Here is a 16,570-nt window from a genome sequence, read left to right on the forward strand (position 1 = left end):
CTGTTCGGCAAGTATATGTCACTGGACAGGCACCTCAACATCCTCAGGTACCTGCATTTCTCTTCCAACTTAGGCCCACATCTGAAAAATAGTTTATTGAAAATTCCCTCGATTTTGGAAATGAAGTATAAGTTAAGGTCATATTTCAAACCATTCCAGAAAGTAGTTATTGACGAGTCGCTTGTTCTGTTCAGGTGACGGCTTGCCTTCATACAGTACATACCAACAAAGAGGCATCTGTTTGGATTAAAGTTTTTTGTTTTGTGTAATTGCAAGACTGGCTTAGTGGAAGATTATACTGTGTATACAGCAAGTGATGCGGAGTTATCAAAGGACGACCCCAGTGGCTTCTCTGGCTCAGTTGTGAAGAAGCTCATGAGCAGGTAGTTCGGTGGCAACCATATCCTGTTTACCAATAATTACTATGCAGCGAGAAGTCTTGCAAAGTACCTGCAAGAATACAAAATTGGAACGTGTGGCACTGTCCATGCAAAGAGGAAACATTGGCCATTTTTTCCCAAGGGCACTATGAAGTGGGACTGCAGGACATTGAAATCATGTAAACTCCTTGCTACACGCTGGCATGACAAGTGAAAGGTAAATGTCCTCTCCACGGTCCATGAAGTTAAGTTGGTAAACATAGGGAAGGCTGATAAAAGAAAGAGGCAGCCGGTCTTCAAGCCTGATGCAGTTATTGACTATAACATCAACATGTGACTCACTGACAAATAGTTATGGTATGGTTTGTGGCTCAGGATATTCACAGGTGCTATACTTGGCTAATAGTAGCTGCAATATGAATACCTTAGAAAATCTATGGGGCTCTGTCGTGAATACATGGGAGCCGGAATGTGAGAGGACCACAAGCTGTTGCAGCACACCAGGGCACAGTGGGAGATGGTCCGGTTCAAGCCAGGGATAGTGAGGAGGCACGGTGGGTCTTATGTCCGAGGACTTGTAGGTTGTCATTGAAAAGAAGGGTAGCTGGACGCGATACTAACAATATATTCAGTTTGGTAAGGATATGAAAATAATATGGAATCTATACTATTTTAGGCCATAATATTTCTATAGAATTAAATAATGATTCTCTTTCTGCATCCTAAATCCGTAAATATTCAGTTGTTACATAATTATTAACAGAGTGCAGAGTTTAAATCCAGCAAGTCTAGCTGGAGCCGCGAACCATTCCATAACTATACTGGCCATATGGATAGGGCAGCGATCATGAACAAAATTAATAGCTCCGGGAGGAAAGGGGAAATCCTGATCTCGGAGGGATGGTAGGAAACACCCTTCAAGTATTTCACTATACTTTCTCGCCGTGGAGTGGCCCTCTAATTGAAACATGTCACCCACCCCATGCACAGTCATATATATACCCACACATTGATCATCACTAGTCCACTCCGCGCCTCCTCATTAATGTTGCGCCGCTCGTATATGAAACAGACAAAATTTAACATAATATTATAAGCTAGTCAGTACTGACACGTTCACTAAACTTTTCGGGGGCTTCCTGACAGGATGCATTCGGAAGATGTAGTTTAGGATTAGGTTATGGGGTGGTGCAAGTAGGATGGGAGGGGCAACCACTGACTCTTCAGTAAAAAAAAAAAAAAAATTAATCGCAGGGATTTTGACAATCTCGCATGTCATAGGTGGGTATTGGATAAGTTTTGTCAGAAGTCTTTATACATACAGTATATAAAATATGATCTAATTATATACTACTATATATGAGTCTGTGTGTAGATAGGGATATAGACTGATGGATAATGATAAAAACAGTCAGACTGATAGAAAGAAATAGTGACAGAGGAGATGAGACGACAGCAAGGAAAGGGAGAAATGGATATTCAAAGGACTATAATGTGCATCAAGTGCAATTATGAATGGGGCATAGATGTACAAAGCTGGGGAAGGTTAGTTTGCGATCTTCCCTGAGGGAAATAACCGAATGAGGGAATGAAGATGCTTTAGTATTAAATTAGGATATTTCCAACGTAAAAAACGATGAGGCTTTACATCATTATGGGAAAATCCTTCCTACAGGGTATTTTCATTCCGGCTTTTTATCAAATTTACATTGTTATGGTGTTCCCACTTACCCGGTGTCATTCTTCCGCCACAGGTGAATGCGACCATGGTTAGTGGAACAGAAAGTTTTCTCATCACTGAAAACTGTCCTCTTCCCAAAACCAATATCTTTGGCCACATACTGCTTGGAGAAGGCGATTGAGTGTCTGGCCTAGACATTAATCTCAGATGACATTATCAAGGTAATAAAATGCCCTGCTATATTTCATGGATTGCATTTGTCACAGAATACCGCTTGTATTACTTTTCAGATCCTGTATACATTTTAAAAAATACATGCATTAGCAGACTTCCGGCAACACAGAGAATGATGTTGGTGGGGATGGGAGGGACAGTGCGGTGAGAGATAGGAGGGGTAGCGAGAGGAAGTGTTTGGTGTGGGGAGAGGAGAGGGCAGATGGAGTGACGGAGGGTAAGGTGGGGGAGAAGAGATAGAGGGGTCACTGGGTAGTCGAGGGTCACCTCCACTACAACACACTATATTTTGGTAACCAGTAAAACAAAGAGATTCATCAGAAAATGTCTCGACTACTGCCGACTAACAAAGTTGTCTTTACTGGTAACAATTTTCAACACTATGCAGGTGGTGGAAGGTTTGATTTATTTATATATTGATATTTTCACTTCGTCAGGATAATCAAACTCATCCATCAATAGTTGGGTTACGTTGGGCACATGCTTATCATACTTACAGGTGAACGTCCTTTCCTCACATTCTCTAATTAGGAGACACCTAACACCAGACTCTGAGGGAAGAATGCAGGCAACACATCTACAGCCGGATGAATGTGTGTTCAGCTGGTAGCGGTGTGTGAACGCTCATGCTACAACACTGGCATGATATATATTAATCCAATCCAAATGCCATAGAAGGAAAGTTTCTCGTCCCTAGTCAGGAATATCATCCTCATTTGCAACAGAACTGTCTATTAAAAAAAAAAAAAAAAAAAAAAAAAAGCTCAATGACACCAAATAAAACTATGAAGTCGGTAGTGCAAGACAACAACGTTAAATGATCATGGATTTTATAGGAATGTTTTTTTCGCCTCCCCTTTCCTAGTAAGAGGCTGGGAAAGATTTACTACATTAAGCTACTCACAAATAAAGCATTAATCATCAGTCATTGGCGGCGAGAGAATTCTGTTACTTCGTCAGTATCTATTTTGTATAATAACACTGATCCCTTGGTTTGTAGCATTATAGCTGGATTTAGCTTACAGAAGAATACTCAATAATGTTACAGTCGGCTCTATTGCTATGTAATGTGTCAACTGCCTACTGCAATAATTCTCTCCCTCTCCAATAATATTACTCTATCGCTGTTGAGGCTCTCTCACCTCCCCCTCAACCCAACCCCCTGTTCCATCTCACCCAGTAGGGAGTGATTCAAATCACGATCACAAATTCAAATCTTGGTCTGAGCCGGACACGGTAACGATGGGTGGTAAACGCCAGAGTGGAGCCAACTGTACAGTTAGAGAAATTTCCGTGCGGGACACCGCGTAGAAGGCAGAAGGAGCGGCAAATAATTTGATCTGGTAACAGTGTTGGGGATAAAGGAGGGGTGGGAGGTGCAGGGTAGGTGAGGGCCTGGGGGTAGTGGGGGGGGGTAGCTGTATGGTGGGAGGGATGGGACGTGAGGGATGGGGGGGTAGTGGAAGTAGCTGTGTGTTGGGAGGGATGAGAGTGGAGGTAGCAGAGTGTTGGAGAGAGGCTTAGTAGCCATTTAAAGTCGTAACATAATGTGCTTAGATTTTAAATGAATGTGTTTCTATGATAGGGGAACACATGAAGTAGCAACAAGCTGTTAACTGATGGTTCATGACATGATGAAAAATGGTGTTGCATGCAAGGTTGATATATACACACACACACTAGCAACCCGTAACCTTATAAATTATAATGACTCGTCCTCCTTCGGTATCTATAACATCCCTATTGTTACACACACTAATATCAGACGTTTACCCCACATCTCAGAAAAGTTGCTCATACGTTCTTAATTGTAAGGTAGATATGTAGTGTATGGAACATAAATTATATATAATATTCCATTTCTTCGTTGTTTCAGTCAACCATTGGTATTTTTTACCCCAAAAGGCATTGAAGTATGTCAGATTTTAAGATAAATGCATCTTTGTTAGCTGTCAGTGTGAATTTAATGTGTTTCTTAAATCACAAGCACATGCTGGCTGCTTCTCACAAACTAATGTAAGTTAAAACCAGACATAGACCTTTTCAGGTCAATCAATAGCGTCTGCGTGTGTGTGTTGTGCAGTGTATTATGCTGAGTCTCTCGCTAACTCTCTCCGTTTATCTCACAGAGACTCATAAGTAGGCTTAGGGTAATCATGCATTTGTATATGTGCATATGCAACTGCATATTCTAGCCATTTATGAGTGTATGTGCATGTTCGTACTTTTTTGTTTAATTATACGGCATATTCTGTGAAATTTCCTGGGTATTATAAATTCTTCAGCCTGTAATAATATTTCAAGTCATAATATCCATTAGATCATAGTGAATTATATACCGATACTGCTTAATTGGCTGTGGTTGGGAAGGCCGTGACTTGATGGTCAGTAGACAGCAGCTTTCGTATATATATATATATATATATATATATATATATATATATATATATATACGTGGTAGGTGGGGGCGTTCATAATCCACAAACTTTATGTAGTGCTGCTCTCAGGTGTCTGCCCTTTCCTCTCCTCCATCCTTCTTTCCTTCCATCCACTTCTGTCTTTCTTTCCTTCATTCTTTCCTTGACCTTCTGCCTACAAATGACTTTACACTCCCTCCTTTATCTTTCCTTCATTCTTTCCTCTTCCTTCTACCTGTTGGTGACTCTACACTGAATGACAAGCCAAATGGTTTCCTGTACATCAGGAAACCATTTGCTACGCTGGGTGGTAACCATATAACCAAATTTTGGCGCCTGGTGGTTCAGTGGGTAATTATTACTCTCCAATCGGATTGAGCCTATGGAGGTTTATATCCAAGGGGTGGTTGGGGTTGATTGCTCATGTAATGTCACTCAGGGATGAGTGAGGCTGGTCACTCTCTGCCTAGCCCCGGGCTCCTACGCTCCTCATGGGGCAATGTAGGATTGGATGATGGATATATATATATATATATATATATATATATATATATATATATATATATATATATTAGGCTCTGTGGTACAGTGGTAGAGTGTGCTTTTCCTACACAGGTGAGCCAGGGTTCGCGTCCCGCCAGGGTAATAAACTTTGGGAGTGTTCACCCGCCACGTACTGCATTGGCGGACACAAGGGGTGCTGTGGTCGAACCATTGTCGCTTACTATAAAGTATGCTTGCACCCAGTCGGCTTGTGCGGGCCGATTACACTTGGTTCACAGATTACACCCACATCCAAAGCCACTCCAACACTACAATTACACTTACAAGCACTTCTCACCCTACATACAATCTCTACCAGACAGCCTATGCCACTTGGTAGATGTACATTGACTGTATCGTCCTGACTTCGGTAGGGATAGGCCGGTCCTGCAGTGAATACTCAAACGGCTGATGATATATATATATATATATATATATATATATAATAATTTCTGTCCGCTGCGTCCTCTTCCTCCAGGCCTAACTGCCTCATTTTTTCTCAATTCTGCTCCATCTAATCTTTTGTCTTCTCCTCGTTCTTCTCCTTTCCACCAGACTCCTCCATGCCACCTTCACACGAGCAACTTCCTCCATCCTGGTCATATGCCCATACCACCTCAAACGTGCCTCTCTTGCCTTCTCCACAACTGACACAACTCCTCCCTATGCTCTGATGTTATCATTCCTCCTCCTTACTCTCAGTGACACTCCTATCAGCCATCGTAGCATCCTCATCTCTGTCCTCTCCAGCTGTTTCTCTTTATTCTTCCTCAGTGCCCAGGCTTCTGCGCCATACAGCAATATAATAGCAACCTTTGGAAGATGGCTTCAGGTCATTCCTCCATCTACCTCACACATCCCAAAGGGGGGCGCGTTGTCCAGTTTGGAAAGCACTGGTTTACAAGAACATTGCCAACCGAGTGCTAACCCAACATAGTCATTAGATTGCTATTGACACATTCCAACAGTGACGTTTTTTGCTCTTGGTTCAGTTAATAGCCTAATATTTGTTTATCCAAACAAATGTTAGAACGCGTAGTACTAGACTGATGCATGAAGTTAACCAGAAACTCAGTGGAATAGAAAAGCTGGGTTGAGAAACACTTCTTGTCTATATTTAACAGGTCCTTTGACCTAATTCCCAGACAGAATTATTATTCAGCTATACCATTCTCAACTGTGAGTTGTATGAGACAATAAATAAATTACATTATCTCTTAGTGTGTGTGTTGAAGGAGTTGGCGGAGATCAGAACTGCCTGCCAAAATTTAATGCGTTTGGGTGAGTGTTTGTAATTCACCAAGTCGGTCAGAATAACGTGATTGGCGTGATGGTCAGCTTTTTATCTTCCAGGAAGAGAGCTGAGAGCTCATATAGTCCGATCTAGGGTAAGGCTGTGACCTTCACACACGCACACAACCATTTCTTCCCTCAAGAGGAACAGTAACTTCTCACTTCGCTAGTGGAACTTTTCGCACCCGATCCGGCGCGAACCCCCGTCCTACTACAGTAGATGCCAGGCAAAAGCATTACCACTACGCCAGTTCGTGTGTGTGTGTGTGTGTGTGTGTGTGTGTGTGTGTGTGTGTGTGTGTGTGTGTGTGTGTGTGTGTGTGTGTGTGTGTGTGTGTGTGTGGTTAGAACATTTCTGTGGAGGGGCGACCGCTGCTGCTAGCACATTTGTAGACATTACATTACGAAAATTTCGTAAAACGTTAGGTGCATACACAATTTGTTGCATGCAAGGCTTCCATTGTGCTGGTAATTTTGTGTGAGTGTCGTGTGTATTTTGTCAAATATATCACCATCGTTAATAGCGACATTATGTCTGTATTCACTTTAGATGACGACTGAAAAATAGACTGATTGTATCTTACTCCCGCCAACCGAAAGGTTACCAGTAAGATAATCTACCCCGTGTGTCAGAGAGAGAGAGAGAGAGAGAGAGAGAGAGAGAGAGAGAGAGAGATTATGCACGTTTAATACTCGTATAATCACACACGCATGCATATAAGCATAAATTATATGCTGCAGGCCTATTGAAATATAAGGGATTGCCCCTAAGAAAGTGTTCACTGGAGAATGCTTAAATATATAGTCTGGTGTGAAGGTCGGGCTCATCCATCCGTAAGCAGGGTAAGTGACTATACGACTATGAAAGGATAAATTACGCCGTCAGTCAAAAGGATGTATTTTCCTTATTCTGCCAGTGTTCAGTCTTAAGACAACGGTAGTTGACTTATACAATTATAAAATGGACTATTACAGGATGTTAGATTCCATATTCAAGTTGCAATGAAGTTACAGTGCTTTTGTTAAGCAACTTGTATGAGAAGCAGCTAAAATCAGTTCTAAATATTTGCAAATTCTCGATCAGCAATAGAAAGCTTCCCGAAATGAGGGAACGGAATGACGGAGGCGAAGTATTGGCGATACCTGTTTGCTTAGGTACTTAACTTATTCCATCAAATACTGAAGCATCATTAGCAGCTTGTTGCCACTATCTATTATTATAAATAGAAGATCGTGCTGGAATGACTATGTACGCCGAGTTTGTTAACACAATTAATGCCGACTTAACCTCCCCCTAACACAGGCACACACCCACCACCAACCCTCCTTTCCCTCATCACTCACCTTCCCCGCAACTCCCACCCCCTGTGTCACCCCCAGCACTGTTACCAGATCATTTCTGTCTGTCGTTGCGGTTACCAGATCATTGTCGTTGCTGCTGCCATCTACACAGTGTCCCGCGCGGAAATTTCTCCAACTGTACATCTCCGTGTGTGTGTGTTCTTACCTAATTGTTCTTACCTAATTGTATCTTTACAGGAATGAGTCAAGCTCGTACTGTCCCGTGTCTTAAACCATATTTATCGTACATATCCTTAAATTTGTGAATTGTTTTGGCACACACTATTTCATTCGGTAGTGCATTCCACTGATCAATTGCTCTGTTTGGGAAACTGAATTTCCTCACGTCTTTATCACCTCTCTTTTTATGCAGTTTTTTGCAGTGTCCTCTTGCTGATACTTCCCCATATGTTAAGTAATCATTAATGTCTATTTTCTCCTTCCCTAATATGCATTTATATAGCATTATCATGTCACCTCTTTTCCTTCTCTCCTGTAGTGTTGGTAGATTCAGTTTATTTAGTCTTTCTTCGTAGCTTAGATCCCTTAAGCTTGGTATCCATCTTGTAGCGGACCTTTGAACTTTTTCAATCTTGTCTATGTGTTTTTTGAGATGAGGACTCCAGACTACTGATACATACGCTAGGGTTGGTCTGATGAATGATGTTATTATCCTTCTTAGCATGTCTTCATTTATGTATGTGAATGCTATTCTCATATTTGCAAGCAGTGTATACATGTTCCGTACCTTCTCACTGATGTGGTCAGCCGGAGATAGTCTGTTATTGATAATCACACCTAGGTCCTTCTCTCTTTCTGATGTGTGTAGGGTTTTATTTCCTAACGTATAATCCCAATCAGGTCTTTTTCCACTTTTACCAAACTTGATTACTTGACACTTGTCCACATTGAATTCCATTTGCCATGTATTACTCAATTCATGAAGTTTATTTAATTCTTCATGTAGCTCTTTACAAGAGTCTGTGTTAGTAATTCTCCTTTGTATTTTTGCATCATCTGCAAACATATTTAGATAGCTTTCATTTCCAGTGTTACTGTCTATATCATTTATATACATTAAAATCATGATTGGTGCCAGCACTGAGCCCTGTGGTACTCCACTAGTCACTTCTTTCCATGATGAGTACTTTCCCCTTAGTACTGTTCTCATTTCTCTTTTTATGAGAAAATCTTGCATCCAACAAAACAGTTTGCCTCGAATTCCTCCTTGATGGTACAGTTTCCATAAAAGTCTTTGGTGTGGTACTGTGTCAAATGCGTTCTTGAAATCTAAATAGATACTGTCCACCCATCCTTCTCTCTCCTGTATTGTGTCTGTTACTCTGTCATAGTAGCTCAACAGATTAGTAACACATGATTTTCCTTTTCTGAAACCAAACTGTCTTTCTGTTATATTATATTCCTCTAAGTTTAGCATGTCATTTGATATCCTTGGTGTTAATTTTGTTTCAGTTAGGCATATTATATGTGGTTAATTTTCTCTGACATAATCATTCATCTTTAATAATTTAGATACCATTCCATCCACATTTGAGTACATCAATATTATCATCTTGTTTATATACTTGTCAGGACGTAGTTCTACTACCTTCCTCCTTTTTATTCCCTCCTGTTTATGTACCACTTTCGTACCTGCAATCCCATGACTTTGTAAAAAAAAAATGTGTTCTTCTCCTCTTCTGATCTTCCCTCATTTTTTGTTTTTGTTTCCTTCCTCTTCTCTTTCAGTAATTGCAGTTCCTCTTGTGTTAGGCATCTTTTTATCCATACATTTTTGAACTCCTCTTTTTCCATAAGATTCTTTGCATTTTTTAGTATCTCCTCCACGGTGTTTACACTCTGGAAAGTTACCTTTAGAGGTCTTGACTTGCTTTTCTCGTATTTCCTTAACCTTTTGTGTTCCTCTATGTCTTTACTACAGATTTCTTCTGATACTTCTTTCAATAAACTCATTATATTTGCCGTCTCCTTTTTGTCTCTTGAGATCTTGTTTTTTACTTCTTCCTTTTCTATACCAGTGATTACTATAGATTTGTTGATATCTACTGAACATCTGACTAACTTTGGATTGTTTTGGATTATTCTTTTCATTCCTTTTTAATGTTTTTTTCTTCCACCCTTGTTTCTAAGTCTTTCTTAATTTCACCATTTCAGCATACGTGGTTTCCACATCATTTTTGTAGCTTTGCACGGCTTCATTCACCTGTGTTATCTTCTCCTCAGTATCACTGCTCTGGTCTGTCATATTGCTTACTTGCCTAATTGTCTCTGTATCATTTTTTAACTCTTCCATAATACTCTCGTGGTTGACTACTGTACTTGCTATTTCACTCATTTTCCTACTAAGTGTAATCAATTCCACTGTTAGTTCACATATGGTTGTGTCTTTCTTGTTGACCTCCCTTCCTAGTTTTTCTATTTCCTCCTTTTGCAAGTGCATCTGCTTCTTTATTTCATCAATTTCACTTTGGAAAGCCATCTCCGGTCTGTGTACACGCTCCACCAGTTTATTGTGAGTCTCCTTTTCAACCAGTTCTTGGTAGAAATCATCATCTTGTTTTCTACCTTTATCCCTTTTCTTTTCCAAATTTGCTTTACTAAAGTATGTGGCCATTTTGCAATACTAAAAGCACAGAGTACTTACATTTCCTGGGGCAGTTGTAGTCTAAACAAACAATCAGCTGATTGAGCGCATTCTTTCGCTACTCGGTTCTCTTTTCTGTTTGAACAAGTCTAGTTTAAACTTCTTATTTTTTTTTTTTAAATAAAAAACCATTAGTCTAACCTGGTAAAGAGCTTGACTCATATAAACATATTAATTTGGGTAATGCCATTGGCCGTGCTGGCTCGGTATGGAGAGCTGTCGGCCCACGTCTGCCCTCCTTGGTAGCTCCTGTGTGTGTTTGTGTGTGTGTGTGTGTGTGTGTGTGTGTGTGTGTGTGTGTGTGTGTGTGTGTGTGTTGTAAGGCACTGGTGGAGGCATGGTGGAGCGGTGATGAAGTGAGAAGGCACACAGGGCTGTAGGTGGGCTAAGCAAGCATGCCTCAAGGTCGTTGCTGTAGTTACAAGACTCACAGCCGCACTCACGCCACAGTTATGAAAAACCTGCACGGAAATGGTGTTTGTGGTGGATTTTGGACTTCTGGAAGTGCTATTATTGTGGAGGGCTGGTATAAGCCTTACTTGTGCCACCGCACCTCAGCCATGCACACGGACACGGGCAAAAACAACAACAAAAGTTGCCCCATTTCCCCACTCTTTCTGACTACACGCACTTCGCGGACAATCTGTGGCATTCACATTGAAGTCGAAGGATTGGTGGGTATTATGATAAGTTTTTGTTTTTTTGGTTAAGTATTAGCTGAGATATTAAGGTTTAAAAAAAGGTGATTTTCTTTGAAATGCCTGGCTGGGAGAAGGGTCAGTGGAAATATATGCTGGACGCGATGGGTTAAACGATGAATGGGACACTCCAACTAATCAATTAATCACTCTCTATATGTACAGTACGTATTATATATATATATATATATATATATATATATATCCCTGCTTGTCGTAAAAGGCGACTAAAAGGGTTGGCGGAGGGTTAGTGCCCCTCCCCGGAAAACAACTAACTAAAAAAACAAACAAGAAGCCTTGGACAAGGACTGACCAAACGATGACGACCCAGGACCGGACAAAGGACTTGGTAATGAGTACATGGAATGTAAGAGGAGCGAATGATGAGGTGAAAGAGAGATTGTCCAGGTGCTTGAGGATGCGAAAGTGGATGTATGTGGAATAACTGAAACAAAATGGAGAGGAGAAAGTGTGAGAGAATGGGAGTATGGATGGGGTATACGTGCAGGAGTAGATGAGAATGAGAGGGCAAAGGAAGGAGTGTGTATAGTTGTGAGTAAAAGATGGAAGAAGAGCATAAGACAGTATGGATCAGTTGGGTCAAGGATTGTGTGGGTAAAGTTGAAAGTTGGAATACAAATGTGGGCGATTGTGTGTGTGTATGCGCCAACGCAAGATCGTGCTAGAAGAGTGAGAGAAGAGTTCTGGACAAATGTGGAAGTGTGCATGGAAAAGTTTGGAAGGAATGAGAGAGTGTTTTTGATTGGTGATATGAATGGCAAAGTTGGCAATGTGAAGGTGGGTGGAATAGTTGGTGAGTGGGGTGTGCCTGCTGAGATAGATGAGAATGGGAGTCCGTTAGTGGACATTTGTGCTGGGAGGGGGTTGGTGATAGCCAATACCCTCTTCAGGCATAAAATGATCCACAGCTATACATGGCGAGTGATGAGAAGGGTGGGTGGTGAACTGAATGAAAGGAAGGCAATGATTGATTATGTGTGTGTGGATGAAAGGATGCGAAGATGTGTAAAGGATGCAAGAGTGTATAGAGGTTGGGGGAGTGGACTTTCTGACCACTACTTGGTGGTGGCCAGAATTAGGATGCAAGTAAGATGGAGGAATAGAAGAAGGGAAAGACGAGAGGAAGGAGTAGTTGCAAGGAGAGTGGAAAGGTTACAAGAGGATGAGAAAAAGGCAGAGTATAAGAGAGAAGTGGAGGAACGATTGGGCAAATATGAACTGGAGCAGATGGGAGACGTGGAAGGTATGTGTAAGATATTTACAGAAGAAATATGTGCAGCATGTGATGTGGTGTGTGGAAGGAAGAGAAGACGGAGGGGGGTGCAAGGAACAGCGTGGTGGACTGAAGAGGTGAAACAGGCTGTGGCACAAAAGAAGAAAGCATACAATGAATGGATGAGAAATAGGGGCGTGGAAGAAGTTGAGAGGCGGAAGAGAGAGTTATATGTGGAAAGGAAGAGAGAGGTGAAAAGATTAGTAAGAGAGAGTAAGAAGAGAGTGGATGAGGAATTTGGAAGGAATTTGAGTGTAAAATGGAGGAACTGTAAGAAAATGTTCCGGAGAGAAGTGAAAAGAGTAAGACAGGGTGGAAGCGAAGTTAGCAGGGGAGTGAAAGATAAAAATGGTAGATTACTAGTGGAGAAGGGACAAAAAGTGAGCAGATGGAGAGAACACTTTAAGGAATTGTTGAACGTAGAGGATGGAAGTAATGCGAGTATAAGTGACTGGGGAATGGCTGGGAGAAGGAGGGAGGTGAGAAGACAGGAAGAAATCAGTAGGATAGAAGTTGTGGAAGCAATGAAGAAAGTTAAATCGGGGAAAGCCCCAGGAATTGATGGAGTGTGTGGTGAAATGCTGAATCATGGGGGAGAGATAGCAGTAGAATGGATGTGGAAGATGTGCAGATTGGCCTGGGAGGAAGGTAGAGTCCCGGAGGACTGGAAGTCAGGTATAATTATTCCCTTGTACAAAGGAAAAAGGGAAAAAGAAGTGTGTGGTAATCATAGGGGCATTTGTCTTCTTAGTATAATAGGAAAAGTGTATGGTAGGATACTTATAGACAGAGTTAGAGAAAGAACAGAGAAATTAGTTGGAGAAGAACAGGGAGGCTTTAGGAAGGGAAGAGGTTGTGTAGATCAGATATGCATTCTTAGATCTTAGTGGAAAAGTTTCTAGAGAAGGGAAAGAAGTCGTATGCGGCTTTCATGGATTTGGAGAAAGCATATGACAGGTTGGATAGACAAGGATTGTGGAAAGTGTTAAGAATATATGGAGTAGATGGGAAGTTGTTGAATGCTGTGAAGAGTATGTACGATGTTGCGAAGGCTGCAGTGCGTGTGGATGGTGAACTAAGTGAATTTTTCTCTTTGAAAGTTGGTTTGAAACAGGGATGTGTCATGTCTCCATGGTTGTTCAATCTGTACATGGATGGGGTAATAAAAGAGGTACAAGGTAGGGTAGTGGATGTTGGAGTGGCCCTGGTGAGAGAGGATAGTGTTTGGAAACTCCCTGTACTGTTGTTTGCAGATGATACTGTGTTGTTGAGTGAAGACGAAGGGGAGCTGCAAGGCTTGGTGGATGAGTTTGAGAGAGTGTGTAAGAAACGGAACATAAAGATGAATGTAGGGAAGAGTAAAGTGATGGTCTTTGAGAGAGGTGAAGTTAGTGAATGTACAGCGAGGTTGGATGGTGAGGAATTGGAAAATGTGAGTACGTTTAAGTATTTGGGTAGTGTGATGAGTAAGGATGGAGGTTTGGAGGGTGAAGTGCTTGAAAGGGTACAGCAGGAAAGAAAGGTTGCTGGTTCCTTGAAAGCAGTGATAAGAAACATGGAAGTGAGCATGGAAGTGAAAAAGTTACTACATGACAGTATTGTGATACCAACTCTAACGTACGGAAGTGAAGCTTGGACGTTGTTGGAAGGACACAAGTCAAGAGTGAGAGCAGTGGAAATGAGTTATTTAAGAGGAGCCTGTGGAGTCACGTGGAGAGACAGGCTGACGAATGAAGATATAAAGGAGCGTTGTGGTGTGGATGTGGATGTGATAGGAAGCGTTATGAGGAACACACTGAGGTGGTTTGGCCATGTGGAGAGGATGGAGGGTGAAAGACTGACGAAGAGAGTGTATGTGAGTGAGGTGGAGGGGGGAAGAGGGAGGGGGAGGCCGAGGATGAGATGGAGGGATGGGGTGGAGAGGTATATGAGAGAGGGGGGTGTGAGTTGGGAGCAGGGCAGTGAAATGGCGGGGGACAGGGGGACTTGGAGGCGATTTGTTTGTGGCCACCCCAAACGGGATTGAGGCGTCTGGCAATATATATATATATATATATATATATATATATATATATATATATTGTAATGCTAGATGTTTTAGGGGTGGCTTCCCATCCCTCTAACGCCTAGTGTGTAGCAGAGTTCTCTTTCTAGACCAGAGCTTAGACAAAGAGGAGAGAGGCAGGACACAAAAACTCAAGGCAACAACCTTACATGTGTATTACTGAATTCTACAGTGGAATGGATAGATGTCACGAATACAGATACACTGGACAATTAAACTTCTTAGGCCTCGATATGGGTTATTAGTATCGCGCAGGATACTACTTGGGTCAAAGTCAGATAAGGTGAATAGCACTTAGGGCAGAGGTTTATATACTATTATTGCAGGAAGTCCGAGTTAGATATTTGTGGAATGGGTGGTACTATTTCACTGTTGGTAATTATTACTTTAACACTGGGGTCTATGTAGGATTTTAGTATGATGCAGCGTTACTAGATGGTAGCGTATTCACTGTGATAGACCCATATTTCACTGCTTGGCTGTGTTCACGGTTTCACTGTTACTTTTATTCACACCACCACTTTTTTATTCTCACTGGTGTTTCTCTCACTGACTTCCTTTATATGGTTAATTCACTGCTCTGCCTTCACGTCACTAAGTCACGGACACTGTGCTTTCAGTGTCACTCCTTTCGGGTCTGGGCATTGTGGCGGTCAGGTACAAGGGTGGTCGAGGTGACTCAGCCTCCCTACTGACTGGGCTGGGTTCTGCCGAGGGGCTCTGTGTTCAGGGGCCATGGGATCACGCGTAGGGCCGTCCTCTCTCATCTGGGGCTGTGGGTGGCGAAGGGTCCCGCGCATTCGGGGCTTTGGGCGGGAGTACGGCCCTCAGAGCTGGGGCCGAATAACTGCCTGAGCTTCTCGCTCAGGCGCCTGATGGAGGATGACGATCTCCGGTGTTTGGGTGTAGGGAGATCCCGCCCAGGGGTCCTGGGAGTGGTCTGGAGGTCCCAAGGGCTGCGGTCCCCAGTGTTCAGATATGCCATCGGGAGGGTCTCTGCAGCATCGCCCTACATCGGGGTCTGTCAGGCGAGTCCTCTCCGGATCCAGCTGCAGGGAGAAGAGTTCGGTGGAAGTCACGGGGCCTCTCCAGTACTCCTCCAGGCTGGGGGCTCCCTCTGGGGAGTAGGTTGATGAACAGGAGTCAGCACCTGATGCAGGAGCAACTACCGGCTGTCTCCTGCCATAGGGTCTGGCTGCTGGCCATGGCCTTCTGGGGGCGCAGCTGGAGGCCTTCGCTAAGGCCCAGCTACTGGCCGTGGCCTGGGGGAAGGAGCTGCTACAGGCCGTCTCCTGCAAGAGGGTTGAGCAGCTACAGGCCGTCTCATGCAGGAGGGTTGAGCAGCTACAGGCCGTCTCATGCAGGAGGGTTGAGCAGCTACAGGCCGCCTCTCAAGGGGCACCTTCAGAGCAGCTACAGGCCGTCTCCTGCAGGAGGGTTGAGCAGCTACAGGCCGCCTCTCAAGGGGCACCTTCAGAGCAGCTACAGGCTGTCTCCTGACAAAGGCAGGAGTGGCTACAGGCCGTCTCCTGTTTTCCTCCAGAGCGGCTGCAGGCCGTCTCCTGTAGGAGGGATGAGCGGCTACCGGCTGTCTCAGGAGTGCTGACTGGAGCTGGAGTTACAGCTCCATCCCAAAGTTGGTTGGGGACGGCTCGCCCGGAAAGTGACGGCGGGCGAGCTCCGGGTCATAGGGGCGCGCAGCCCGGGCAGACTTGTGTTGTTGTCGCCCTGAGTCCCGTCGCGCTATCGGTGCTCCTCTGGGGGTGCTAGGTTGCCCTCTGTGGCATTATCCTGCATTATATATATATATATATATATATAAATAGATATATATATATATATATATATATATATATATATATATATAGAGAGAGAGAGAGAGAGAGAGAGAGAGAGAGAGAGAGAGACTGATATAGATACATAGATATATAAAAAAAAAACTGAAGAGTTTTAATATTT

Source organism: Coenobita brevimanus, chromosome 8 (assembly GCF_032717465.1).
Source record: "Coenobita brevimanus isolate Jiangsu-jjx chromosome 8, ASM3271746v2, whole genome shotgun sequence".
NCBI lineage: Eukaryota > Metazoa > Arthropoda > Malacostraca > Decapoda > Coenobitidae > Coenobita > Coenobita brevimanus.